Below are 20,742 nucleotides of genomic sequence, written 5' to 3'. Positions count from 1 at the left end.
AACAGTTTTTGGGTATCTGTTGCATGCCTGTGCTCAGTGGGGGTGGGAGTGGGGATTGGGGGAGTAAGGGGAGAGAATCCAGAAAGGAGTCAGCTCCAGCTTTGTCTTCCGTAAGCAAATGGCTTAGAGGGGATTCTTCATTTTCATTGTTTTGTTTTGGGCCAAGGAGCTGTGTCAGGGAGAGGAGGAGGTAGGGTAGAGAATCATTCTCCACTGTGAAGCGAAGAGAGGAAGGTGCCCCCACATTTGAAATAGGCCTTGAGGACTGGAAGGAACCGACCAGTCTTTTGACTTTCATGTTTTTAAATTGAAGTCTCATATACATATAGGGCATTCACGGATGTTGGATGTACAGGTTGGTGCATTTTTACAATGTATGTACCTGTGCAGCCGCCTGTTCTTGGAGGCAAGAGCTTTGGGTTGCATGCTGTGTTCAGGCAGAATGAGGAGATGCCGACCACAGCGCTCCTAGGAATTCAGAGGAAATGGAGCTCAATGAACCCCTCCAAATCTGCTTTCTACCAGAAGGGAGAGGAGGATGAATATTCATGGATCTTGATCTCTTTTTGCATCATTTACATTTTGCTTTCTCTGGATTTGAGGCTCCCCACCTGCCCCTGAGTTCTGAAGAATAATTGTTTCATGCATCATATTTTTACTGCATTGGGAGAACAAGAGGGAAGAAGAAAATAAATTGGGAGAAGATGACGAGCCTTCTCGACTAGTTCAGCCAGTTTCGCGACGATGACCTAGAATGTGTCTGGGTCTTCGGCCATGTCCATGAAATGTGCACATTATCTTTGGAGTTTGCAGGATCAAGGCCTGGTGCTGGGCTCTGATATCCTGTGACCTCCATATGTTCTTGGGGGAATGTTTCTGGATCTGGATAGGTCCATGTGTTGGGAGCATTGGGAGCCAAGATAAACCAGAATGCCATTAGGATTTCCAGCTCTTTCTTCTCTGGACTCCTTTAGCTTGTACTGTTAAATTTCTTAAATCATGACACTAGTGAAATATATACTTCACTGTTTGTGGACCTTGATCTTGTCTTGCTGATTAGGTGATAAACTCCTCTTCAGGCTTATGATCACAGTGCGTTGTCCTTCTCTGATATGCTGTCCCGTCCATACCTAGTCTTGTCTGAGTACACAGTACCTCACCCCATGAATGCCTGGTGTGTGCACTGATTTTGTACACAGCAAGGGTCTTTGGTAAAGTTGTCTGTGCCTTGCCATTACAGGGACATGGGATTGGATCTAGTTATAAGCCAGTAGAACAGTTTCTGTCTCTAGACATCTGGGTAAACACTGGCCTTGGGAAACAGCAGAGAAACTTGGGAAAAAATCATAACTCAAGCTTAATGGAAGACTCACTATGTGCCAGGCTGGGTGTGAAGGACTTTACATAGCTGAATCAGGGATAATGCTTTCGATTGCTTGTAGCAGAAATGCTCACTTCAGTGGGTTTAACATTAAAGGGACTCCATTGACTCATACAATTGGAAAGGTGGATGACTTCAGGTGAGTCTTGATCCAGTGGCTCCATGGACCCAGTTTCTTTCTGTCACTCTAATCTGCTTTCCTTATAGTTGGCAATGTCGTGAGGCTAGTTTGCCTCTGGCTTCCCACATGGCTGCTGCAGCTCTGGAGGCTACATGCTGATCTGCTCAACCTTGTCAGGAAATAAGCACCTTTGCACTAGCATTCCCGGCACAGGGTCTGAGGGTTGTTCTGACTGGGCTGGCTGAAGCCAGGGATTATTGTCAGTATCTTCAGAAGCTTATGGATCTCAAATGGGATCAAACCTTGTGGATCTCTGACTGGGATCTACAGTGTCTGACTTCAAAGATTCTCCATTCCTATCTTTCTCAGCAGAAAAGAGACAGTACTGCTGGCCATCTCTGGAAGAATCCAGAGATTCTGTGCTAGAGAGAGAGAGGGGAGAGAGAGAGAGAGAGAGAGAGAGAGAGAGAGAGAGAGAGAGAGCCTCCACCCATGTGCTTCCTGCTTACCTTTCAGGGTAGCCAGAGGCTGCGGCTCAGTGAGGACAGCTATGCCTTTGTCTCTGTACCCAGTGCTGTGTGGATACGCACAGTGAGGGTCATTCTGCATTCTCCAGCACCCCCTATGTGTCAGAGACTATCTGAAGCCCTGGGAAACTACAATAGAAAGGGCTGGATTGGGCTTGAGTATGTAGTGGGTGGGGGGCGCAAATGATCAACACATCAGGAAATCGACAAATGAGATAATTTACAGTGGCACAATGAGACCGCTGAACAAGGGGTGGGATTGTGTGTGTCAGAGGGGCTGCTTTGGTGGGTAGCCAGAGAAGGCTCTTTGTAGGAGGAAGTGGTCATCTTGCAGAGACAGTACTGAGATGAAAGAGGGGGCCTTACAGGATTTGGGCCAGAAAGCCTCAGGCAGAGGAGCGGCTGGTACAGGGTGGAAACAGGGTGACCTGGCCTTCGTGTGAATTGGGGATGGCGGGTAACTGGCCGCCTTATTTCTGTTTTCACTGCCTTGTTTCTGCTTTTTCTAAATGGTTCCTCCCAGGCAGACACCTTTTACTTGCAGCCTGTGCTGTGGAAGGTTTTGTCCACTGCTGATAGGCTGTGGGGAGTTCCATCCTTGAGTCTGTTTGGGGCTTTATTTTCAGTCTGTGTTTTTGAAACTTGAGCCCTGACTTCCTCTTGTTACTGCCACAGGACTGAGGGTGCCAATCAGCTGTATATTTTAAAATGAACACTCGTTATTAAAATTTTCTCTTGATAAATAAAAATTATACTTATTTATTGCATACAACATGTTGTTTTGAAATAGATATACATTGTGGAATGACTAAATTGAGCTAATTATCGTATGCATTATCTCACATATTTATTTTTTGTGATGAGAACACTTAAAATCTATTTTCTTAGCAATTTTCAAGAATATAATACATTGTTATTAATGGTAGTCACCATGTTGTACAATAACAGATGTCTTGAATTTATTCCCCCTAACAGAAAGTTTGTACTCTTTGACCAACATCCCCCTTCATCCCAGCCCCTGGTAACCACTGTTCTACTCCCCGCTCCTACGAGCCCAACTTTTTAAGAGTCCACATATAAATGAGATCATGTGGTATTTGTCTTCCTATCCCTGGCTCATTTCACTTAACATACTGTCCTCTAGGTTCATCCATCTTGCTGCAAACGGCAGGATTTCCTTCTTTTTAAAAGGCTGACTAGTGTTCCATTGTGTACATGTACCATAATTTCTTTATGTGTCATCTGTTGATGGGCACTTAGGTAGATTCCATTTCTGGGCTATCGTGAATAATGCTGCAGTGAACATTGGAATGCAGACATCTCTTTGACATACTGATTTTATTTCCTTTGGATATATACCCAGTAGTGAGATTGTTGGATCATATGGTAGTTCTATTTTTGATTTTTTTGAGGAACCTCCATACTGTTTTCTATAATGACTGTATCAATTTACATTCCCACCAACAGTGTAACAGGGTTCCCTTTTCTTTATACCCACACCAGCATTTGTTTTCTCTCTCTCTCTCTTTTTGATAATAGTTACTTTAACAGGTGTGAGTTTATAACTCATCGTGGCTTTGATTGTGTATCCTGATGCTTAGTGATGTTGAGCACCTTTTTATATATCTGTTGGCCATTTGTATGCCTTCCTTGGAAAAATGTCTATGCAATGGTTCTTTTTGATAAAGATGTTAAATAAAGCAGTTCTGGGCAGAAGGAGATCAATGCAAGTGTCTACCACAGGCTGAGAGTGGATTCACTGGTGAACAGGACAGCCAAGGTCCCTGCCCTCAGAGGTCCATCATCAGTGACTGGATTAAACAGATAATCCCCTTACACATGCATATGCACACTTCAGTCTAGAGTGTGATGAGAGGCTATGGACTATAATGTGTATGTGGGGTGCCTCCTCTCCTTGACTGGGGTTTGGGAAAGGCTTCCCTGCAGAAGTGAGACCTACAGGCCAGGCAGGCATGGTAACTCAGGCCTGGAATCCCAGCACTTTCAGAGGTCAAGCTGAGTGCATTGCTTGAGCCCAAGAGTTCGAGACCAGCCTGGGCAACATGGTGAAACTCCATCTCCACTAAAAATACAAAAAATTAGCCAGGCATGGTGGCACATACCTGTTGTCTCAGCTAGTCTCGAGGCTGAGGTGGGATGATTGCTTGAGCCTGGGAGGTGGTGGTTGCAGTGAGCTGAGATCATATCATTGTACTCCAGCCTGGGCAACAGAGCGAGATCCTGTTTCCAAAAAAGAGAAGAAATGAGACCTGCAGGATGAAAAGGCATTAGCTAGGGGTGGGTACAGGGGGATGTGCAGATGGAGGGTGTCTTTGAAGACTCTGAGGCTGGAACAGAGCTTCATGGAGAGTAGGAGAGCTGGAAGGATGGGGAGGACTTAGGCGGAAAGCAGCATAGTCCAGGCCACAGGGTGCCTAGGAGAGAAGATGGAGGAAAAGGACGGCAATATGTTACAGGAAGGCAGGGCTGGGCCTCTTTTGTGAATGGCTCAACTCCTATTGGCTAGCAGTGTTCATCATAAGAAGGGACCTCTCGAGGGGCTGAGTGTGTGTGTCAGTTTCCCTTGCTGCTGTAACAACCACAAACTTAGTGCCTTAAGATAACACAAATATATCCTATAGTTCTGAAGGCAGGAAGTCTGAACTCAGTTTTACTGAGCTAAAGTCAAAGTGTCTGCAGGCTGGTTCCTTCTGGAGGCTCTGAGGGGCAAGTCGTTTTTCTTCCCTTTTGCAGCTTCCAGGAGCCACTACATCCCTAGTCTTGTGGTTGCTTCCTCCATATTCAAAGCCCATTGCTCCAGTCTCAGCTTCCATCATCACGTCTCTTACTTCCTCTTCCATGTCAAATCCCCCTCTGCCTCCCTTTGTAAGGACCTTTATGATTGCATTTAGGGCCCACCTGGATGATCCAGGATAATCCCTTCATCTCAAGGTCCTTAATTCAATTACATCTGTGGAGTCCCTTGTGCCAGTTAAGGTCACGTTCACAGGTTCCAGGGATGAGGACATGGACATCTTCTGGGGCCATGATTCAGCCCGCCTCAGCATGTAGATGGACAGCATTTTTATGGGAATCAGCGAGGCGTGCTAAGCAGGAAGCAGTGCCTTGCAAGCAGAGGTAGGGAAGATTGGTTCATTCCTTCGGCTGGCACTGGCCAGGCTCCACTGTCCATTATCCTCTTCACCTGCCCTCATCTTTCCTTTCTTGCTCCTAAGTGATACCACATAATTTCTTTCGTCTCAAAGCATTCTCCTCAGACCCTTTTCTGATACTGAGAGCCTTCCTTCTGTCCTTTTCTCTTTCTATCTGATAAATCCTTGTAAGTAGTCGACAAAAGTGTGCCCAAAGATGTTAGGGCAGAGGCTCACTTCTGATCTGTCTGGTTGGGTGAGTCTGAACTTGAGGCCCCAGGGCTTATTGGAGGCAAACTGAGTCATGGTGAGGGAGAATTCAGCAAGGCCACTGCCAAGGGCTGGCTGCAGAGAGTGAAAGGCTTGGAAGGGTCTTGGGGTAGTCAGCTTCCCCAGAAGTCTTTGTATGGTGTCCATGGGCATCAGGTGACTAAGAGGACTGAACGTGATAAACTCTTGGTGGCTCTTCCTGCTGCAGGAAGGGAGGACTCCAGGTTCCCAGAAGAGACCAACCAGTGATGGAGGGATACTGTGTGCTCAGCTCCCCTCAGCTCAAGGACCCTCCGAAAGGACTTAGGAAGAAGAGCACTGCCAGATGCAAATGTCTTTCTGGACTCCAGGAAGTGGTGCCTTTTTCTTTTCTTTAAGAGACAGCCTCACTCTGTTGCTCAGGCTGGAGTGCAGTGGCATGATCATAACTTACTGCAGCCTTGAACTCCTGGGCTCAAGTGGTCCTCCCATATCAGCCTCTCAAGTAGTTAGGACTACAGGTGTGCATTACTTTTTTTTTTTTTTTTTTTGAGATGGAGTCTCACTCTGTCACCAGGGTGGAGTGCAGTGGTGCAATCTCAGCTCACTGCAACCCCCACCTCCTGGATTCAAGCGATTCTCCTGCCTCAGCCTCCCGAGTAGCTGGGACTACAGGCGTGTGCCACTATGCCCAGCAAATTTTTGTATTTTAAGTAGAGATGGGGCTTCACCATGTTGGCCAGGATGGTCTCGAACTCTTGACCTCGTGATGTGCCCACCTTGGCCTCCCAAAGTGCTGGGATTACAGACATGAGCCACCACACCTGGCTGACTTAATTTTTTTTATTTTGTAATCTTGAACTCCCATCCTCAAGTGATCCTCTCCTGTTGTCCCCCAGAGCACTGGGCTTACAGGTGTGAGCCACTGTGCCTGGCCAAGAGTGCCTTTTTGAGGGCCATTGGGGGTTGCTGCTCCGGGTCTGGGCATTTCTCTGGAGGAGCTGCTTGTATAGCAATGACTGTCCCATCCCTCCTTTTAGTCCTACAAGTCAGAGTGGGATAGCCAGCTGTGGCGGCTCATGCCTGTAACCCCAGCACTTTGGGAGGCTGAGGTGGGCAGATCACCTGAGGTCAGGAGTTCGAGATCAGCCTGACTAACATGGAGAAACCCTGTCTCTACCAAAAATACAAAATTACCCAGGTGTGGCGGGCGGGCCCTTGTAATCCCAGCTGCTTGGGAAGCTGAGGCAGGAGAATTGAACCTGGGAGGTGGAGGTTGCAGTGAACCGAGATTATGTTATTACACTCCAGCCTGGGCAACAGAGCAAGACTCCGTCTCAAAAATAACAAGAAAGAAAGAAGGCAGTGGGACCCCATACTTAGAGCCAGCCTGGCCTTTCAGCAGTATTATGTGTTACCTAGAGAGAGGCTGAGGCAGGGGGGTTAGGAGGCCAGAGGTCTGCACCGAGGGTGGATGGCAGAGCCTGGTCCAGGCTACAGCACTGCCACGTGGCTGGGAAGACGGCAGCCTGTGGGCACAGTCATGGATGTGGCAGCTTATCTGCACCCACTTGCTTTCAGGCGGAAGCAGGGTAGCATGGCATGGTGCAGACTATGGGTTCAGTTCCAGCATGGCTGTTGATAGCTGCGTGACCTTGAGCAAGTTCCATGTCCTCCTAAGTCCCAGTTTTCTATAACATGGGTGCCTCTGTGGTAGAGCGTTTGTGCAGGTGCGTGTAAAGGACGTGGCAGTTAGGAAGCAATAGCAAGTGTGAGCTGTTTCTATTGTTGCCACGTGTCCGCCAGCCCAAGGGCCTGCAGAGTCTGGCCTGGGACGTGGGAAAGCTTTCCAGAAAGGGAGTAGGAGATGGTGCCCTGCCACCTCCCCCAGCCGGGCTGGAGTGTGGGGAGGCTGCTTAGGGCCTGCTCCCTCTGAGATACTCCTGGCGACTGTCCCAGTAGAGAAGGGAGGCTGCCTTGGAAGCCTGGCTGCCCTGTGTAGGGAGGGTACCCGGCAGAGGGCTGGGAGGTCTCTAGGCCCCTTTGAGCAACGACAGCCCATCACCTGACCTCTCCAGGAGCCTGTGAGAAAGCATGAGATGAATAGACAAACCTGGCTTGAAGCTCACGTCCTGGTTGTGTAACTCCTCAGAGCCTCAGTTTTGACGTCTGAAAGACGGGAATCACGTCCCACTTGCTGGGTGCTTTGAGGCTCAGGAAAGAAGAAGGATCTCTTTTAGAGGCCCTTCCAGCTACAGGCATGGTGCCAGCTCTTTCCTGCGTTATCTACTTGACCCTCTTCAAGGAGAGCATCTAGGACAGTCCCTGGCAGCTAGCGAGTACCCAGCACAGGGCCTTCTTGCCAGGTAGCCTCTGAGGACCTTGCAGCCATGTCCCCCTGGGCTGTGGCTGGGCGGGGTCCTTGGGAGGGATGTCCCTCCGTGGTTCCTGAAAAGGCCGGCAGCTGGCTGCTTTGCTCTGGCCACTGGGTGTCTGCTGTTAGGACTGCAGGTTTTATGGCTATTCCCTTGTGCCCAGCCTTTTATAGGGGACCTTGTGTTCTTGGAGCCACACCTAAGATGGGGCCTGAGGCCTTTGAGATGTCCCAGAGTCTTTATGGGCTGCAGTGGCATATGGTGGGCAGGCTGAGCTGCCGGACAAGGAAGTGGTAGGGGAGGGCACAGGCAGGAAGGCCAGGACCTGCATTTGCAGGTGATCCTGAGGCCTTGGAGGGATATGTTGGTTTTCTAGTTGCCTACTTAGGTCTGCTAATCTTTAGGAAGGGAATGATAGCCTGGTTTATGGGATATCACATTAAGTTTCCTCAAGGGACCTGAGAAGAAGAATTAGGCAATTCTCTCTCTCTTTTTTTTTTTTGAGATGGGGTTTTGCTTCTTGTCCAGGCTGGAGTGCAGTGGTGCAATCATAGCTCACTGCAGCCTCCACCTCCTGAGTTCAAGGGATATAGGTGCACACCACCATGCCTGGCTAATTTTTTTTTTAATTAAATATATCGTTTTAGGGGGTAGAAATGAGGTCTCATTCTGTTGCCCAGACTGGTCTTGAACTCCTGGCCTCAAGTGATCCTCCCGCCTCAGCCTCCCAAAGTACCGGGATTATAGGAGTGAGCCACTGTGCCTGGCAAACAGCTTTTAAAAACTAATAAACATCATACCTGCTGATTGTTTTTCTTAAGAGACTTCTTTTTTCCTTTTCTTTCAGTTTCTGTTTCTGTGTCCCACAGTGTCCTGGACAAAAGAGGCTTTTTGTGCCCACTGGGTTTTGCAGGTGATAGTTTAGTGTAGAATGGTAGTGAAAGCCATGGACTTAGGGTCAGACAAATCTTGGTTTTAATCCTGTTCCCACCACTGAACTGATTGGATTGTCACCTAGACTGGAGGAGCAACTCCTAGCATTCACTTCCCAGGGGCTGGGATGAGTTGGCATCCTGCCATTCACAGGGCAGCCTGGGGAATCAAGAGATGGCTGCTGGCCTTAGATGCTAGTGGCTCCCCGGTGAGACAGTGTTAGTGGGTTCCCAGTAATATCTGGCATTTATCACACACCTGTATGTGTCAGGCACCGTTGTGAGCAATTCACATTAGTCCTGGAGGTAGGAAATGTCATTAATTTCATGTTGCAGGTGGGGGAACTGAGGTTAAGCAACTTGTCCAAGGCCACGTGTAGTAAGTGGCTGAGGTGGGATTTGAACCAGGCAGCCCAATGCCGGTGTCTGCACTTAGAATCACTGAGAGCCATATTGACTTCCTGAGGCTGTTCTTGATCTGAGAGACTACAGTCCTCTGTCAAGAGCTAGTACTGGGTAGCCCTGGGGGTGGGGTTGTGGGGTGTGGGCTGTGGAAGGAGTGAGGGGGGTGTTTTCTGCTGTATAATGGAGCAGGTGGTTGGGTGTGAGTTCGCCTGACTTATGGCCCCAGCTGTTTCCTCTTCTAACTCCTCCTCTTAGACTCCTGCCAGGATGCCAGAGGGTAGAGGGTGGCGTGTCCAATCATGGACTGGATCTGAAGTCCCTCTCCTTCCCTGCTTATGATCCAAAGTCTCAGACCTTGTTCTCCTGAAGGGACACAGAACCTGTCTCCCTGTTTGGATTGCAAGCCCCAGACCGCATCCTTGGAAGTGGGACAACAGAGGGAAATCTATCCCAGCCTCATGATCCATGGAAGCGTCTCATTTAGTCCTGGGCTCCTTGCTGGCCCTGGGTGCTGCAGAAATCCATGGCTGAGAGGGTGGAGATGGGAGGGGGGACCACAGGAAGCCGAGCAAGCCTGACTCTGCAGGGAGTCCTGAGAACACTGCCATTGCCTGTTGCTTTATTTTTAGTGGTATGAGGGGCCCTAAGGGCACCAAGGGGATGTGGGAATCCTATTTTTTGCTCTGTCTTGCTAATGGAACCTCTAGCAGTTTTTATGCCTGATTTGTTTCCCTCTGAAGTCTGTCATGCCTACAGCCTCAGACTGTATTCTTCCTTGCACAGAGGTCAGAGGGACACAGATGATGGTGTCAGCTGTTGAACTTACAGCCCCCATTCTTGCGAGCCCTGGCCTCCCTGAGAAGGAAAGGGGCTGCCTCTCTTCTTTCGTACCCTTCCCCATCCTCAGCATGGTTACATTGTGCTTGTCAAATAAGCACTCAGCTCCTCTCCGAGATGAATGTATATTCCTGGAGGTGACCCCTGGGCATGTTCTGAGAATGTTCCCATGCCTGCCTTGGTTGCTCAGAACCCTAGAACCCATGGGAGGGATGAGGGCATTCGACTGGCAGGAGGGGCTGCTGGAGGGCTGAACCAATGCCCATGTGGGGTGCTGGTCCCCCACGGTAGGATTGCGACCACTGCTGGGTAGGACTGATATGTGCCCAGTGCACAGGTGACAAATGACAGGTTGTGGGGCAGGGGAGCACCTCCTAGTGTGCTACCTCCATATTCTTCTCGACCATCAAATTAAAAAAAACTGAGCATTGAGGTATCGCTCACATGCTATAAAATTCACTCCTTTGAAGTGGTTTTTAGTATGTACAGAGAGTTGTGCAATCATTGCCATTATTTAATTCCAGAACATATTCATCACCCCAAAAGAAACAAACCCCATATACATGAGCAGTCACTCCCCACCCCCTTCTTCCCCAGCCCCATATACTACTAAACTGCTGTCTGTCTGTACAGATTTGCCCTTTTGGGCCATTCTGCCTAAATGCACTCATGTAATAGGTGGCCTCTCTGATCCCGTGTCATGCTACAGTAGTGAACCCCTACCCTCTTCTGTGACAGACATGAGAGTGCTCAGAACCTGAAGAGCTGGCTTCATCACAAGTGCATCCCCGTCTCTCCCAACCCAGGCTTCCGTGCCAGGGCAGAGATGGGAGACCTGGGAAGTCTGCCCCCAGATTTTGCTGTCAAGCATTGGTGAGTTTTGTGTCTCTCACAAGTGGGAATACATTCAAGAGACCCCTCCCACCAGCTGGGATGGTGAAAACTATAAACGACGGTCTCATTCTCAGTGCCATTTAGAACAGGGCAGTTTTGATGAGGAGCAAGGTGAGTTTCTTAGGTGGCATGGCTCTTCTTGGAATCAAGGGAGCGGGGGCTGGACTCCTGCTACATTCCTTGCTCAGAACTCAGCACTGCCTGGACCTGAACATTAGCAGAGTCTGTGCCACCTGCTTTGGCTCTTGGTCCAAATAATTTGCTACACCCCTTGCTTAGCTACCCTGTGTCCTTGAGGACCAGGAGGTTGCTTTGAAGTCCATGTGGTTTCTGGTTGAGTCACTGACAAATAAAGTGGCCTTGGTGCTTACCAGGGCCCGTGGGGAGGGGAGATACCATGGTGATGACCTCAGACAATAAACAGACCATTGGGATTGGACTGTGGCCTCCAGTGTTCTGCTGACTCCTGTCTTGGAACCAGATGCAGGAGCTACTTTGTCCTGCGGCAGATGGGAATAAGCTGCCAGTAGATATTTTGGTGCCTAGATTATGAAAGGAGAGCCAATGTGTAATCCATGGGTATAAAGGTCATCACATGGTCCGAGTCTAAGGCGATGGTGTTACTTGTGCTTGATTGGTGGAATTTTATGCTGACTGCTTCATCACTTCACCAAACATTTAGAGAGTGGGCATCACATACTAGTCAATGGCACACATTTGGATTGGAAGATTAAGTTCAATTGTATCTCTGCATTTTCATTGACATCTTAGAGATTATCTTTTCCTTTCACTCATGAGGCTTTGGGGTAGAGACAGTAAAGGTGGCTGATGTCCTTGGATGTGAGTGTGCTGGTTCAGCATGGAACCTCAGGCAGAACCTTCACATGTCAGCCCCAGTGACCTTCTCTGCCAAGACCCTGGCTCTTAGAGACGTGAAGCTCAAATGAGATCACGTTTCTGAATACATTTTGAAAAGGTGGCAAGGGCTGACCATAAAATCCAGGCAGTCAGACCTTCCTGCTGGTGAAGGGCCAAGATGAACTCTCTTCTTTGCTTCTCACATGAGAAAATTGCCTTTGCTCAGCGGGAGGGACCTCTGACCATCTGAATCTGGGGAGAATCATTAAGTGCCCATTATGTGACTGTCACTGTGTTAGGCAGTTTGACAAGCACTTTCATGCCCTGTAGTCCGGGAGGCGCAGTGGTGGAGTGGAGTGGGCTTAAAGACTGGAGCAGAGGCCCTCGGTGCATGCCTGGGCGCTGTCACCTACTGACTATGTGACCTTGAACAAAGGGTGTGTGTGTGTGTGCGCGCATGTGCGTGTGTGCGCATGTGTGTGTGTGCACATGTGAGTGTGTTTTGTAGCGGTTTCTCTATGTCCTGATAGCTACAGGGGCTGCTGTGAGGACTAGGTGAGGAGGGTGTGCGTCAGATGCTTGGAATGTCAGTCCATCCCACCTCCTGCTCTTCCCACTAGGCTACCACCTCCTCCTCCTCCATCGCCTTTTGATGGATCTCATTACCTTCATTTTACAGATGAGGAGACTCTGGATCACTCTTCATCTTTTGTAGACATACCTCTGTAACAAATGTTGTGGGGACATTCCCATCTCTGGTAGTGGGGAGCTCACTGCCTCCCAGGTATCCTATTCCATTTTGGAATAGCTTCATGTGAATCTTAGAATACACCAAGGTGGATGTGAAGTCTTTGCATCAAAATCCTGAATTGCCTCATCCGAGAAAATGGTACGATCAGCCTGTTTCCCATAGTGCACACTCAGGGTGACTTCTCATGACATAGAGATGATGGGCAATGAGCTTTTTCTTGTGACTTCATACAGGAGAAACTCTGTGGCATTTTAGGGACTAGTGAGAGTTCGAGATGCAGGTGAAGGAGACTGGCCCAGAGAGCTGCGGAGTTGAGGAGAGGAGGGGTGGCACTCAGGAGGACGGACCATCAGGGACTCAGGCTGGCGACTGAGGTGGGAGTGGTGTCCTTATCTTCAGGGTCTCAGGCCTTGTTCCTCCTGACCCTGAGAGGGAGTTTTGGGTTAGAAGCATCCCTGTGTTTTACAGACCTCTATTATAACAAAGGAGAACAATCATGTAATGATCTCTCTAATTGCTGAAACGACATTCAATATGATTCATGATCACACATCACCAACCCTGTGCAGTGGGAACTTACTTAATCTGATGACAGCTACTAAAATCTCTAGCAAACCTTATTCCTGATAAAAAGACATGAGATGTGGTCTCTTCAGGTGAAGAAGACAAGAACGCCCGCTATCATCTCTCTTATTCAACCTTGCACAGTAGGTCAAAGCCATTGCAATATCACAAGAGAAAACCAATAGAGACATAAGTCTTGGAAAGGAAGTGATGAAGGCATCATTATTTTCTGATGTGGTGATGATCTGGCTGGAGGAAATCCTAGACTCCGAATCTATAAATTATTAGAAGCAATAGAGTTGAGCCAGGCGGCCAAAGGTCAGATATTAAAATGCACGGCTTTTTGATAGACCAACAGCAAGTAATTGGAAAATACAATAGAGGAAACCAAGGCTCCGTGTGGGGCGGGTTTTGCATTATCCAGTGAGGCATCCATGCCGTGGATTCTCTTCCAAATGATGTTTGTACAGCGTGATCAAGCAGTATCGCATATGTCCAGCCCAATGGGGCAGATACCTTTATTTTGTCTTTCAGGGAGAAAGAACCTGAGGCTCACAGGTCAGAACACCCCTGCCTAAGGTGATTCAGTGATTAGGAGGCTGAGCTGGGGCCTGGCCCCCTGGACCAACCCTCCTTCTTTTTTGCTGCTTTCTACCCACCTCACCTTCTTCAGACCTTACCATCTCCACCGTTTGTCTTGTTTTGCCAGTTCTTTATTGTCTGCCTCCAGTACCAGCCGAGCGGGGTGGGAGGGAGAGCCTGGGAGCGTTGGGATTTGGGTTAGCATCTACCCTATGGTGTCTTTCATTAGCCACAGCCTGACCTTCCCAGAACGCTTGCTGCACTGGATGCTGGGCAGGGCTGGGTTCTTCTGAGGGAGGAGAGAGCCAGGCAGTTGCTGGGCGTGGCCTGGGCCCCTCTCTCTTCGCGTTGTCTTCCCTCCCCTCCACACTGCTCCCCTGAGTCTGGCTTACATATTTGCTTTTTTATTTTATTTAATGCCTCTTCAAAAGTTACAAAAATAGCATATGTTCACAGCAACTGGTGGAATCATAATATGGAAAAAAAGAAAGTATTTCTTATTTCCTCTTTGATGGCTCTCAGATGCCACACATTCCTCTCCTGCAGCATCTCCGGCCAGTGCTGAAAGTCTAGGGTAGACCCTTCTTCTTATTTCCCCAGGCTCGGGTCAAGATGTGCAAACAGGTTTTCCATTCATTCAGCAAGAATTTGCTGGATGATTACTGTGAGCTAGGTGCTGGGGATGCCACAGGGAACAAGACAGACAAAAACCCTTGTCCTCTGGGAGCCGATGGTCCAGGGGATTAAAATATTTTACAGTGGGCTGGATGTGGTGGCTCACACCTGTAATCCCAACACTTTGGGAGGCCAAGGTGGGCAGATCACTTGAAGTCATGAGTTCGAGAACATCTTGGCCAACATGGTGAAACCCATCTCCACTAAAAATACAAAAATTAGCCGGGCATGGTGGCACACGCCTGTAATCCAGCTACTCAGGAGGCTGAGGCAGGAGAATCGCTTGAAACCAGGAGGTGGAGGTTGCAGTGAGCTGAGATCATGCCGCTGCACTCCCGCTTGGGCGACAGAACGAGTCTCAGTCTCAATAAAAACGAAAATAAAACAAAACAAACACATCTTACAGTGAAGTGAATGCAGTCGATGGTAAGTGCTATGGAGAAAAATAAAACAGGAAAAAGCCCCTCCATCCCTGTTTCGAAATTTTAAAGGATGGTAGAATTCACTGAGAAGGTGAGTTTTGCACGGAGACCAAAAGGACCGTGGGAGAAAGCCATGCAGCTCTCTGGGGAAGGAGCACTGAGGCTGAGGGTAAGTGCAAAGGCCCTGGGGCAGGATGTGCCTGGAAACGTGTCCTGTCAATGGGACAGAGCAGACTGTGTGACAGGAAGAAAGTCAGGAAATGAAGTCACAGAAGGAGGGGAAGGAATTGGAGGAGGGCAGATTGGGTAGGGACTTGTAGGCCTTGTATAAGCTTTTCGGTTGTTTAATGAAAATGAAATCTTATTCTATACTTGTCCCTGCCACTTGCTTTTCTTGTTTTTAAATTTCAATTTATTTATTGATATATAATATTTTACCTATTGATGGGGTACGTGTGATATTTATTACATGTGTGGAATGTATAATGATCAGGGAATTTGGGGTATCCATCACCTTGAGCATTTATCATTTCTATGTGTTGGGAACATCTCAAACTCTCTCTTCTAGCTACTTTGAAATATATAATACATTGTTGCTAACTGCGCTTTTCATTCTGAACATCTCTTCTGTCTGTAGATATAGATCTCATGTTAAAATATAATGATAGAATATTCACAGTGTAGTCGTATCATAATTTATTTAATTATTCTCTTTTGATGGACTTTCAGGTTGTTGCAGGGTACTGTTTCTTTGTCCACTACGTCTCCTATATGGTGCCTTTCATGCTGGTGTTGAGAGCATGGGATTCCTAGGTCAAATGGTGTGTGTCTATATATGATTTTAATAGACACTGTTAGATTTCTCTCCAGAAAGGTTGTTGCCGATTTCTCTGATATAATTCTGTTCCTAAGTCTCAGCTGCCTGGCTTTGCCCCCTAGTTGCTAAATAGCTACTCTGCAAAGAGGGGGAAGTCACACCTACGAAAAGAGATGTCCCTGGAATCCTTCATCCCGTGGGAAGGTGTGTGGCCTTTTGGCATGTGCTGCTGGGAACAATATCGTTTGCTCTTTTCTGGAGCTCGTTTTTGATGGTTGTGACGTCAAAATAGCCAAGAAGATGAAAACACAGCTGTTGTTGTGTTATTTGCATTATGGCTAATTTTCCATATGTTTAAAATAAGCGCACCACCAAGGAACCACATGGATACAGATTCACACCTTGTCGAACATTGAATTGTGCTCCTGTAGCATCTAAAGGATAATGCTTCCCCATGGCATCCCTTCTTGTGCTCATGTAAATGCTGGTACAACCTTGGTGGGTATGCACTTGCTTGCCAGTTCCCCCACCCCCTGACCTCTGGGATGTTATGGAGCAGGATCTTCTAAACTTTAAAGTAGGCATTTCATCTAGTAGCCAAATATATTTCTGTGATTTGTACTGTTGGACATTTAGGCCACATCCCATCTGTTGCACTTGAAACAATGAATAATCTTGCGTATGAGTCTTTCTGTGCATGTATGAGGATTTCTGTTGGGTAGATTTATAGAAGTAGAATTGCTGAATTAAAAGGGACTTGTGGCCAGGTGCGGTGGCTCACACCTGTAATCCCAGCACTTTTGACAGGCTGAGGCAGGCGGATCATGAGGTCAAGAGATAGAGACCATTTTGGCCAAGATGGTGAAACCTTGTCTCTACTAAAAATACAAAAATTAGCTGGGTGTGGTGGTGGGTGCCTGTAATCCCAGCTACTTGGGAGGCTGAGGCAGGAGAATCGCTTGAACCCGGGAGGCAGAGGTTGCAGTGAGCCAAGATCATGCCATTGCACTCCAGCCTGGCAACAGAGCGAGACTCCGTCTCAAAAAAAAAAAGGACTTGCCTTTTACAAGTTAATAGACATTATGAAATTGATCTCCAGAGAGGAACCAGTGTCCCTGTCGACAGATAGTACGAGTGAGTGCCTTTTCCCCACTTCATCTGCAATTCGAAGTGTTGCCACTGTTTTTTATTTTTGCCAGCCTAATGGGTGAGACGTAATTTATTTTGTATGAGTAAGGGTGAACGTTACATGTTCAGGAGCTATTTGTTTTGTGTTTGTGAATTGTCTTTCGGGTCCTTTGTCCCCTACTTTTTTCTGGTGGCTTATTAGCCTCTGATGTGGCCCCTTCCAGTGTGGCCTGTCCACATTAGGGGGGCATTTGATACTGTGATTGGATAAACTAACTTGTCTGGCTAGTTAGAGGTTGATCCACACCTCTTTATTGTCAGGAGTGAAAATCTATTAATAGGTGTTTGAGAAAAGGAAGTGCAGCTCAGCAAAACACTAGATGGGTGCACTTCGGTGTGTGCTGTCCTGACTGTTCCTCAAATAGGGTGAACACAGACGTTACAGAACTGTGGGGCCCCGGAATCCGTCTGCTGGGGTACATGTTTTATATGGTCTTATTTTTATCCTACTACTGGGTAGAGAAGTTATTAGGAAACTTGGTTGCATGCTACCAAAACTTTTTTTTTTTTTTTGAGATAGAGTCTTGCTCTGTTGCCCAGGCTCAGTTCAGTGGCATGATCTCGGCTCACTGCAACCTCTGCCTCCCAGGTTCAAGTGATTCTCCTGCCTCGGCCTTGTAAGTAGCTGGGACTACAGATGCCCATCACCATGCCCGGCTAATTTTTGCATTTGTAGTAGAGATGGGGGTCTCACTATGTTGGCCAGGCTGGTCTCGAACTCCTGACCTCAGGTGATTCGCCCACCTTGGCCTCCCAAAGTGCTGGGATTACAGGCGTGAGCCACTGTGCCTGGCCACTAAAACCTTTTTATCCATTCACTTGTATTTACGACCTCATTGTGGGATTTGCTAGGCAGCTGCTCCACTGGGACATTTTGCTAGTCCAGGTGGCCTAGCTGCTGTAACAGACAACCCCCAACTCCAGCTGCGTAACGCAATCGAAGGGTGTGTCTGTAGCTCTGCCCTTTCTCGGTCCCCAGAGTCCTCCTCTGGGTCTTTAGCTGACAGAGGAGAAAAAGAGAGAAGAGGACCGTGTTTGGGAAGGCTTTATAGGCTAGATACTCTGCCCACATTCTGCTGGCCAGAACTTGGTCTTCCAGTCCTTCCAACCAGAGGGAGGCTGGGAAAGGCCAGCCATGTGTCATTGTCATCAGTCCTGAGCAGGTGCTTGGTTAGCCATGGTCTCTTAGTGCCCTGTAGGACCTGCCAGTTTTTGAAGTGTCTTCTCAAGTATGGTCTCACTCCATCCTCAGAGCACTGACAACACTATGAGGAAGTAAGATGAGTGCTTCCAACTCCCAGCTCAGAACCATGGAGACTGAGATCTAAGGAGATAAGCGTTGTAGGCAAGGGGAGGCAGTTAGGTACGGACACAAAGTGTACGGAGATGGGGCTTGAGCAAAGAGCTCTTATGCTGTCCAGCCCCATCCGACAGGGCACAAGAGCACCCACCCTGGGTGTGCCTGGGTTACCCTCTGCATGTAGTGGGTATGGGAGAACAGGGCTGCTTAGTGAGGGGAAATTGGTGGCTGGCTGGAGTGCTTCTTCTATCTTGGAGTGCGGCAAGAGAGGAAGTTGTCTCTTGCCTTTTGTAAATTGCAGCTGAATGGTGAGGGATGACAGTATTGCTACTGGTAGGAAGACTTGGATGGCGGGGACAGAATGGCTGTAAACCTGGCATCTCTGGGGGAGCTGCCCCCTCACCTTGACTTTGACCATTGTCCTGTTCTATCACTGGCATGGGACACTAACGTTGACAAATTGGGGCTTTTTTCTTCACACTGTCATTTCTCTTTATTTAATTATTTTAAAACATCTGATGCTGCAGTGAGATCAGCTGTGATATCTCATCTGTTCTATTTTGAGCTGCAGGGAGATGAATGGGGAATGCTGCTGCCTCCCTTCTCGGTGAGGACTGTGCTCCTAGGAGCCCAGTGGATGGACTGAGCCAAGGCAGCTCTGGGTATACTTTGGATGCTTTCCCCTCCCCTCCAGGGGAATGCCTGGGATTCCTTATCATGCAGATGCCTTGAACTAACCTGGTCAAAATCCTGAGACAAATTCACAGATGGTTGCACGGGTTGTTGGAGCAGCAAAGACGTCATCAAGCAGCAGAAAGAAGATGAAGCACTGAGTCTTAAGCTCAGGGCTGAGCACCGTCACTCCTAATTGAATGGCCATTGAACTTTTGTTTCCTCATCTATGCAAAAGAAATAACATTTTTCCTACTATTCTCACTGGGTTCTTATGAGGATCACACAAGATAATGTGTATAAAAATGCTTTGTAAATGGAAAAGCACTCTGCAATTTAAGACATTATTATATTAATAGTAACAATTACCACTTGCAATTCTGGTGATTCACTTGGGGTAGGTTACCATAGATTTCATCACTGCTACCATTACTACCCCACATTGTACTTCGAAGCTGCAATTACCGTGCACAGTTGCAGTGTTAGAGCTGGAAAGCATCTTGGGGATTAACTAATCCAACTGTATCACTTTAGAGATGGTGACCTGGCACCCGCAGGGGAAAGACTTGTTTGAGGTCCCTAGAACTTAGGACTGCAGGCCGTCATTCCTAGGGAGTGGGCTGTTTTGCTTTGGATTATGGTTTCCTGTCCTTTCTGAAGGGCTAGACAGGGGAACTTTGGGCGGGACGTTGATCCTTAGTCATTAGGTGGAGTTCCGCCTGACTCATGTCTGCTTACTCAGTCGACCCTGCTCCGAGCTCCACTGCTCAAGGTTCTGGGCACACGTGGACAGTGCTTAGAGGAGAAGCTCGCATGCTGAGAAGCTTGGGCACAGGGTCAAAGAGAGGAGGAAGTAGGAACTAAAGTGGTTTGCTGGCAAGAAAAGGAGACCAGGGCAATTCCAGAACAAAGAAGGTGAGGTGCCCCTGGTCTCAACCTTGGTCCTTATCAGAACCCACTGCCTTTGGGTACTCTCTCTCACTGTCTGCTCTAGGGCCTCAGGCCACCAGGGTACCCTCAGTGGGCACAGCTGTGGACTGTGAGGCCTCCTCCAAAGAGAAGAGTGAGGGGCCCCCAGGATTGTCGTAAGTATTCAAAGCATGGCCAGAAATCATCTGGATAAAAGAACAGCACAAGTGGGTAAACATCTTGGCAAGAGTGAGCTTGCCTCATGTCATTGACGGTGCCACTGGCTGGCCCCTTTCCTGCCTCTGGGTCTTGTCCAAATATCATCTTGTCCACATGTCACCCCTCTATTTAAGCAGGCAACCTGCGCCCCACCTCTTATTTCATCAATCTTTCCCAACTGGATTCGCCATCAAAATATTATACAGAAAATTTGCAAATTAGTACAGAGAAGTTATGTATACCTGTTAGCCAGCTTCCCGTAATGTTTACGTCTTACAGCGCTATAGAATAGAACAAGTTTCATGTTGTTCTAAAACTGCATGTTAAACTGTAAACCTTCCTCAGATATGACCAGTTTTTGCACTGATGCTGTTTTTCTTTTCCAGGATCCAGTCTAGGGTCCCACATTGTATGTGCCTACTATGTCTTCTTCGTGTGCTCTAATTTGTGACTTGTCTTTTCTTATCTTTTATGACTTTGACATTGGTGAAGAGTGCTGTTTAGTTATTTTCATAGGAGGTTCCTATATTTGGGTGTGTCTGATGTTTTTTAATGGTTAATGCATATGGATTTTTTGTTTTATTTATTTATTACCATTTAGTGGGTCTCTCCTGGCACTGGAATATCTGCTCCCTCCCGAGCAAGGATCCTCGTTGGTCTGGTTCACTTGTGTGCAGGAACATCTGTGTGTGCCTGGCACCCATGCTCAGTCAATATTTGCTGGGTGAATGAATGGGGCTGTGAACTCCCGGGCATTAGTGGAGCATCTGACCTGACCTGAAGGAAACACAGAGAAGCTGGGTCCTGGCAGAGCCTTGATGGGCAGCTGGGCTGGATGGGCACTAAAGCCTCTTTCAGCATTCAGGTTCTGTGATTTTGTAACCTGATGGTGGTTCTGAGCTCAAGCTAATT

The 20,742-nt window shown here is 47.9% G+C and overlaps 1 protein-coding gene and 1 long non-coding RNA gene across 3 annotated transcripts in view; one reads left to right on the top strand and one right to left on the bottom strand.

Annotated features, from left to right (window-relative positions):
• Window positions 1-20,742, top strand: part of LOC116537140 (calcium-activated potassium channel subunit alpha-1-like) — a 529,994-nt gene that overhangs the window by 25,372 nt on the left and 483,880 nt on the right. The gene's annotated exons all lie outside the window — the stretch shown is intronic.
• LOC116537142 lies at window positions 4,697-14,914 on the bottom strand. Its single transcript, XR_004262978.1, has 3 exons — window positions 14,830-14,914; window positions 12,949-12,954; window positions 4,697-4,708 (listed from the first exon to the last, which is right to left on the bottom strand). It is a non-coding gene; the product is annotated as an uncharacterized LOC116537142 (long non-coding RNA).

Source organism: Sapajus apella, unplaced genomic scaffold (genome assembly GCF_009761245.1).
Source record: "Sapajus apella isolate SASKATOON/1434 unplaced genomic scaffold, GSC_monkey_1.0 scaffold107, whole genome shotgun sequence".
NCBI classification, from domain to species: Eukaryota; Metazoa; Chordata; class Mammalia; order Primates; family Cebidae; genus Sapajus; species Sapajus apella.
The sequence above is the reverse complement of the archived record's forward strand: the minus strand, read 5'-3'. Positions and strand labels throughout refer to the sequence as shown.